Genomic DNA, 8,625 nt, shown 5'->3' with positions numbered 1-8,625 from the left:
AAGTTAATATATATGTATATATTTTTTGCTAAGAAAATGTGTGTATTTTAATGTGTAGCCTACATGTGTGCTTTTTAAAATGTGTCCTCTTTAAATATTTGTGAAGGATGTTACTGTACTGTATTAAAATATTTACTTTTCCAATTTTTAAAAAAATGTTCTCATCTTGTGTTAATGAGGGGAAAATGACAAAAACACAAGTTTTTGGGTGAACAGCTTCATATCTTGGTAGAATTGTCACTTCTCCAAAGTGTAAAACACAGAATACTACCGAGACGTTCTTATATTCGTACACCAGGGCGCATTATAACATGTTTTTGGCATGGGTTTTTCAAAAAAAAAATTCTCCCGCTTTTTTCCCCCCTTTTCTTTCCATTGGTCAATAGCGTTGCTATGGCAATCTCGCCATTGATTGGAAGACGAAGTAATTTCAAATTAAATACTTCTGTCGTCCGTCAGCCTTCGAATAAGAGTTTTGAAGTAAGTACAAATAAATGAAACTAGTGTTTGTTTTATTTTTTATGCCGTAATTTGTGTACAGGAACGTAGTTTACCAACCCATGTCGTTAATTCAGCAATATTGCTACGACGTATGCGTCTGGTATTTACCAGACGCCGGCATCATTCAACCCCGTCCAATAGTAACTTATTTGTTTATTTTCCGTATAAAATCTGCCGATTTCTCGGGAAAAGCCTTAAGATGTGAAAGAACTGTGCCAAGTGTCATTGTCCGTTGGTGGAAGAGTAATTTATCGGCTATCTGTGGCGTCTTCTCCCCTCCGGTAATGGAGCCTGGTTATGTGTTTGAGCAGAGCAGACAGATGTGTCCCGCGAATTCGGGTTCGATTCATAGGTTCGACTTCTGTCAACTGTCAGGAGCTGTCAAACAGAGTCGGTTGGCCTGGCAACCGCGAAATGCATTATGGGAGGAAGGTAAACAATAGGGCGACTCCATATTGAGCGTCCACACGACTTATTTCATGTATGAACTATATATTTTTTCCTCATATAAATGCGTAAATTGAGATTAACAAGCATTTCTCTGGCAAAAAAAATTAAAATACTGAGAAGTGAAAATAAACTAACGCCCCCCATTTGTGTCTGAGCGCCCTCCTCTCAGCTGGATCATTCAAAACGCCCCCCGACACTGTCCTAACGCCCCCTGGGGGGCGGTACCGCCCCCGTTGAGAAACACCACCTTAGACCCTGTGTCCATTGGAATGGACATGACATATGTGCTTAATTGTAAAAGTAATAATAATAATAATAATAATAATAATTATTATTATTATTAATTGGTTATTAGGCTATAAATATATTATTATTATTATTACTTTATTTATATAGCACCTGACTGTGAAAGTGCTTCACAACAATAATAAAACAGTAATGCAAAACATGCCTTCATACATACATACATACATACATACATTATGTACCTACATTAACCTGTTTTATATTTAATGTTTGCAGATGACTAAGACAGGAAAGCCAGATGCCTACTGGAAGGACATCTGTTCCAAATATGCCCAGGGCCAGTACCATTTTTCCACTGGCAAACGTCCAGGTGCCAAAAAATGGAAGAAGGCCCTGGAGAGAATTGATGCTTGTCCCCTGCAGAGCCACACGAAGGATCTGTTTGGGAGAAGCCTTCTGTGCTCCTGTGGGTTCCATAAGGTAGGTGAAATTCTTTACTAAGTCCTGATGAGTCACTGTAGCATGTGGATTTATTTATTGAACAATATATATCTGCACAATTCTGGACAAAACTGTTAGTGTAGTGTGTCTTAGTTGTATGTAGCATGGCCCTCTTTTTGTACTCCCGCCCCCTAGCCAGCAGATCTGTCATCATCCGCTGGCTCCAGTAAGGCAGGAGAAGTTAAGACGGAGGCAGGGCAAGTCCCAGTCGGCACACAGTCAGGGAGAGGGGACACAGAGGCAGGGAGCGGAGACACGGAGACAAGGAGAGGGGACACAGAGGTAGGGAGCGGAGACACGGAGACAAGGAGAGGGGACACAGAGGCAGGGATAGGAGACACACAGACAAGGAGAGGAGACACAGAGGCGGGAGCATCAGTGCCAGGACAGGGAGTGCGGTGCTACAAATGCAACGAGCTTGTGGAGGGAGATACATTCTCCCAACACCTCTCTGACCACCACACAGAGGAAATATGTGACACCTGTGGGGCCAAGGTGCAGGGTACTGTTGGCCTTTTGAGCCACATCCAAGTGGCTCATTATTCTGCGTTCCTTGTGCCGTCACCGCGGAAATTAACACCACCACCGCAAAGGCCAACAGTACCACCACCGAAGCCAATGCCATCTCTGCTCCCAGTAGGTGCAACTGCTCGACTCAAACCATCTTCTTCCCCAAATTGGAAAGGTTTTCTTCCTGACCAATTTCGGAAGGTCATCCAGGAAGCTGATCAGGTTTGGGTCTCAAAGTGCCTTTATGAGTCTACTGGTCAGCTCAAACAGAGGATCACGGCCTGCTGGTTCCACCCACCACTCGAGGCAAAACCATCTCCTCCTCAGCCTGGGTGGTACTACCGCCAGAGAATGTTTGTCTGGGCACCAATGAGGGTGTGGGGTATTCCACTGAAATGCCCACAGTGTTCAGGCAAAATGAACAGCTCTGGCATATACCGGAAGGTCAGGGAGGTGATTGACGTGGATAGCCGGTATTACCTAGTGGGAGGGGACTATCCACGTTGCAGCAAGTGCTGTCAGCCGGTCTGCCCATGGAGCCAGGATATGCTGTCCCAGCTGGATGTGGCACACAGGAGCCTGTTCCCTGCTGTCCTCACGACACAGCTGGCTCTGGACCGCAAATGCGTGTCTTTTTTGAAGCCGAGGACCAGTGGCAACAGTTCCTCCTACCTCCAGTCGGCAGTAGAGGAAGCGCACAGCGAGGAGTGGGCACGCCAGACTATCCGCTACCTCTCAGACTGTGAGCGCCATATGCAGATGGCTACCTTCGTCCCCTCTGCAGCTGTCCATCTTCCTCCACCACCCTTCAGACCCCTTCCCCTTGCCCAGTGGTTTGAGACGGTCCACTCCAATGAGATCCTCAGCCATCTGGATGAGATGAAGGGAGTGATCACTTCTACCTATGGTAGAATTCTAAAGATGGATTCAACAAAGAAGGTTAGGGTTTCAATAGTAAAAAATATAGAAAATAGAACATGTATAATTACAACAAAAGAGGACATGGGTTTACTTCTTAGTGGGGCAATGTATTCAGTTTGTTTATAAAAAGTTGTGTTTGTTTTACAGATCACCAAGAAGCTGGCTGGTGGGATCGCTGACAGTGCTGCATGGATGACCAACATCGGCAACGAGTTTGGCCAGGTTCTGAACTCTGTTCTGACGACGGGTGAAGGTGCAGGGTTGGAGGAGTTGTGCCAAGGCATCGTCACTCGTTACGAGAATGCGGGCCAAGCTGAACCTGAGGTCATCTATGTCGACCGGGACTGCTGCAGCCAGTCAGGTGGGTGAAAATGGCTGCTTTATCAAATATACGTATGAAAAACTTTGCCACACACATACACATTCACACTGTTAGAGTCATTTGTATTAAATGTGTTTATTTGCATTTTTGTTACACTCCTGCCACTTGGGGGGTTAGGGGTACTGGCAATGGGCTCTGTGCACAGCTCCACTACTTCCTGAATTTAAGGCAGCTCCTTTATTTCCTGTCTTACATTATTGGAAAAACTGATTAATCCAGGTGTGTCTTAGTAGTCACAATGATCAGGTGTTGTGGTCTATGTAATTATCAATGGTTGTTTTTCACAGGAGTGTCTTCTGTAGCTAAACTCTTCCACCCATGGAGGTCTGCAGTGCGACTGGACAGCTTCCATTTTATGAGGCGGTTCAACTGTGGCCTCACTACAGAACACCACCCTCTGTATGGCGTCTTTTGCGCAAAGCTCTCCTCCTGCATTTTTGAGTGGGACCAGGAGGATGTGCAACGCCTGAAAGACGCCAAGAGAGCAGAGTGGAAGAGCAGCCACAGTGGACATGCTCCCACTGAGGAGCAACTCATGGCCACCATCAGCCCAGGGGAGCTGAAGAGGCACTGCAGGAGGAGGATACGTGGGGTGGAGGAGTGTCGGAGCATGATTTCAAGGCTGCTTGAATCACTGTGGGAGCTGACCGACACGACAGGGCTGCGTCTGATCAGCATTGACAGCATGCGCCATGTTTGGGAGGTGCAGCAGAAGCACCTGGGGTGCCTCCAAGACCCTGCAGGTGTTCAGCTGTACACAAAGGTGGGGACACTCCAGAAGGGTGGCAAAGAGCTGGACATCCTGAGGTGTGGTAGGGGGTCCTCCTCCCTGGAGAGTTTTCACAGACATCAGTGTGCATTTATTCCAGGTACATTTGCATCAAGACACACTGTATTGTATGTCTTTTTTTTAATGATCTTTTCTATTATATGACAGAGAATGTGGTCATATGTGTTCATTTTACAATAATGGTTGACTGAACAGAGTTTATTGTTTCTTAGGCTGGCGATGCAATGCATTGCACACGCAGATGTACATGCTTGAGGGTGTATCAAGGTGGAATTTGAACCGGTCAGCACAAGCGCTTTCTTTGACTGAGACATCCAGGACAAAGATGTACAACATTCGTCTGATGTCCAATGTGAATGCGCTCAGCAACAAAGTGTTGGGAAAACCTCTTCTTCCAGAGTTTATCCCCCCTGGGAAACCTACTGGTAAGAAAAATCTGCTGTTGATGATGATCAGACCTATTCTGTGACATGGAAGGCAAGTAAAACAATCATTTTCCCCTTGGTGAATACTTATTGCAGGAGAGCTTACTGCTGTGGAATATCTTCTGGCACAGTCCAACAGAGGAGATCTTCTGAGACAGCAGATTGGTATTGGTGACATCCTGCCTGAGATCTTGGAAGAAGACCTCGAGGACGAATGTCCGGATGTGACCGTACCACAAGCTGTTGACCTCACATTGCAGGTAATATTATGTCAATAGTATATCAGACATCAAAAAAATATTGGAAAACTACTAAACAGTTCATTTTTAATGAAAAACAGACACAACAAACATTTAAAAGATTATTTATTCTTTATTATTTATTCTTTATTATTAATAGTTATTCTTTATTCTGTGTATTCTTTTATTAATCACCTCAGCAATTTGGAAGTGGCGGCCCCAGGCCTGGGCCAGATCCCAGGTCACCATTGGAGGAGGGTGATACCTCTGCTGGCCCCGTCTACTCCCCATTGGAGGAGGGTGATACCTCTGCTGGCCCCGGGTACTCCCCATTAGAGGAGAGTGATACCTCTGCTGGGCCCGTCCACTCCCCATTGGAGGAGAGTGGGCTTGTCACTCCAGCTCCGGTAAAGTGGATAATGTTTCACCATTAGATATGTGGGCTTCTTCTATATATTTGCTCTTGTACCAGATGTTTAAAATCAGTTTTATTGGTTCAATTATTGTAACAGGACACTAGGTGTGATGCCAGAGGGTTTCCTGGATGGGAGGCAGTTGATGCCTTGGCAGGTTACCTGGTGGGGCTAAACCGGACTATAACCGCACTTTCCAATGCTGAAGTGGCAGAGATTTTGCGGTTATACTCGTGTTTAGATGTCTTTGACCAGACCCCCACCAGATATACCCTCAAGAGCAAGAAAACCACTTTGCCAGGACCTTGGAGGGCTTCAAGAAAGTGCAGTGGCTCTGCTCCAGGCCAGCAAGCAGCTGAGAGGTATCTACATCTCATATAGCTGTATTATTTTGCAGTTGAATCGGTAGCCTATATTTATGTCAATATGTGAACATGCATATATGATGAGCACTATGTGATGGTCACTATGTGTCTGGTCATCTATTTGCAGATTGTTCATGGTCCATGGTCAGGCTGCTCACAGACCAGACCACAACAGACTTTCAGAGTGCGTTGCTCTTAAGCTGTACAAAGAGTACAAGGAGGCCAGAAATAGGCCAAAAGACAAAAAAGGGAGGACATTTGCCATACCCCAGTCCATTGTCATGGCTTACTCTCATATCAAGCAGCTAGTTGAGGACTGCAGAGAGATCACTGACAAGACTGACCTGGTACTGGTGAACATTAACAACACCACAGTGTGCTCCTGGTGAGTTCATCTTTAATGTCTTCATAAATTGATTGAATTGGATACTTGAACACAATTTTTAACAATTAATACGCTGAAAAATGTATTTTGTGTATTTTGTTTTCTGTCTCTGCAGGCTGCATGATCGCCAAAAGAGAACTGAACGGGATTCTTTACTGCAGGGCGTGCATCTTCCACAGCAGATCACCGTGGCTAAAAAATCCCTCCTGGAGGCTCGTGACCTACCATCACAGCCAGTTCAGCATGGACACACTCTTTTGGAGTTCCAGGAGCCTGAGAACCATGAGGGTGAGGCAAAAATACGCCAGCGACACAGTTCAAGAACACCTACACTATGTGCCATTCCACACACAGGTGGGGGAGATGCAGCTATTGCCAAGCACGATGCTGCTTCCTCTCAAAACAGCTGTATGGAGGGCTGGTCCTCTACCTACCAGCCATCCCCAACACACCACCAGAGCTGGACTTCATTTCTTCAGGCACCCCTGGCACACTCTCCTGTTTGGTCCTCCACCCACCCACAACCCTCAGCATCCTCCCAGGGCTGGTCTGCCACCCACCTACCACCACCACCATCCACCCAGGACTGGCCTGCCAACCACCCACCACCCTCGGCATCCACCCAGGTCTGGCCTGCCACCCACCCACCACCCTCAGCATCCTCCCAGGGCTGGCCTGCCACCCACCCACCACCCTCAGCATCCTCCCAGGGCTGGCCTGCCAGCCACCCACCACCCTCAGCATCCACCCATGGCTGGCCTGCCACCCACCCACCACCCTCAGCATCCTCCCAGGGCTGGCCTGCCACCCACCCACCACCCTCAGCATCCTCCCAGGGCTGGCCTGCCACCCACCCACCACCCTCAGCATCCACTCACGGCTGGCCTGCCACCCACCCACCACCCTCAGCATCCTCCCACGGCTGGTCTGCCACTCACCCACCACCCTCAGCATCCTCCCAGGGCTGGCCTGCCACCCACCCACCACCCTCAGCATCCACCCACAGCTGGCCTGCCACCCACCCACCACCCTCAGCATCCTCCCACGGCTGGTCTGCCACTCACCCACCACCCTCAGCATCCTCCCAGGGCTGGCCTGCCACCTCCTACTGTCCTGACCAACCTAGGTTCCCTCACCAAGCACTAGATCCCTTTAATCGCCAGCGTGAATGGCGATTACGCAAGGCAGCCCTTGAGAACCAGGAGCGAGTGATGAAAGGTGAGCCCCCAAAGAAGAGAAAGGCAAAAGAGAGCTACCACTATGAGTGTAAGCTGTGTGGTCAGCCTAAATCAAAGCTAACTGGACACTCACAGGCACGTGGCAAGTGGTACTGCCCTGCATCTGGACAGACCCTTGAGGAGTGGAGAAGCTCTTTGTAAATACACCAAATACATTCTTTTTTTATTTATATTTTAATAATAATATTTTAATATTTTTTTTTATATATTTTAAGAAAATATGTTCACATTCACTGTTCAAAAAGTATATTTGCTGTTGCAAATAGAAACAAATAATTAGTTAGTGTAGTGTAATTAGTTAGTTAGTGTTATAATTAGTATTTTCAAAAAAAAAAAAAACAGGATAGTTGCTGATGCAACTAAAAAAAAACAACAAAAAAAAAACAACAAAAAAACACAACTCTTGTGGTGTAATAGTAACACACCCATCCTTTGGGTGGGAGACTCCAGGTGCAAATCCTGGCAAGAGTGTGCAACTTGTTGGCCCAATCAATATTAAAAAATAATAATTATGACATTAGCGGTACAAAATATGACCGCCGCTCATACCAATCCTATTTGTATCTGTCTTTAAGCGATATTTGACAGATTCATAGCACTTTGATGCATTAATTGAGACATGTTCCAATCGGGGATCGAACCGGCGACTTTCTGATTTTTCCTCTCTTTTTTTCTTTCTCTTCCCCCCCCTTTCCCCCTCCCTTTTCCTTTTTTTTCCCCCCTCCGAGCAGTCCCTTTTGCCCCGTTCTTGGCCGAGTGGTTAAGGCGATGGACTAGAAATCCATTGGGATCTTCCCGCGCAGGTTCGAATCCTGCCGACAACGGAATTTTTTTTTTTGTAATGCTTTCTTTGCATTCCGTTCCCTTAAGGCACGACACATATCACAAAAGCCCCTCATTTCCACAAAACTATTATATCTGCGTGGCAAATGTCGCGTTTGTGTTCACAAGGCAGCACTGGAAATGACGGCTACTTGACTGAAATCATTACTGTGATAGTTTAAAATAATGAAACAGCGCCCCCTGCTGCTCAGCTGTGCGGCATTGCAAGGCAATGCATTTTATAAGGTAAAACGTCCTAATCTAATTTTGATACGTTTTGAGCCATTAATGAAGACTAAGCTTTTCTTTTAGAGGCAGGGGTTGTTTTGTGTTGAGAATAGTCTGTGTACTTTGTCACACAATTGGTAATTCAATTCAATTGGCTTTATTGACATGAAGGTTTCGAGAACAAGATGCTAAATCATCAAAATACAAAA

The 8,625-nt window shown here is 46.3% G+C and overlaps 1 non-coding gene across 1 annotated transcript; it reads left to right on the top strand.

Annotated features, from left to right (window-relative positions):
- Window positions 1-8,110: 8,110 nt before the first annotated feature.
- On the top strand, window positions 8,111-8,190 carry trnas-aga (transfer RNA serine (anticodon AGA)). The gene has a single exon. It is a non-coding gene; the product is annotated as a tRNA-Ser (tRNA).
- Window positions 8,191-8,625: the final 435 nt, after the last annotated feature.

Source organism: Scomber japonicus, chromosome 18, assembly GCF_027409825.1.
Source record: "Scomber japonicus isolate fScoJap1 chromosome 18, fScoJap1.pri, whole genome shotgun sequence".
Lineage (NCBI taxonomy): Eukaryota > Metazoa > Chordata > Actinopteri > Scombriformes > Scombridae > Scomber > Scomber japonicus.
Note: the sequence above shows the minus strand (reverse complement) of the source record. Positions and strands in the feature narration are given on the sequence as shown.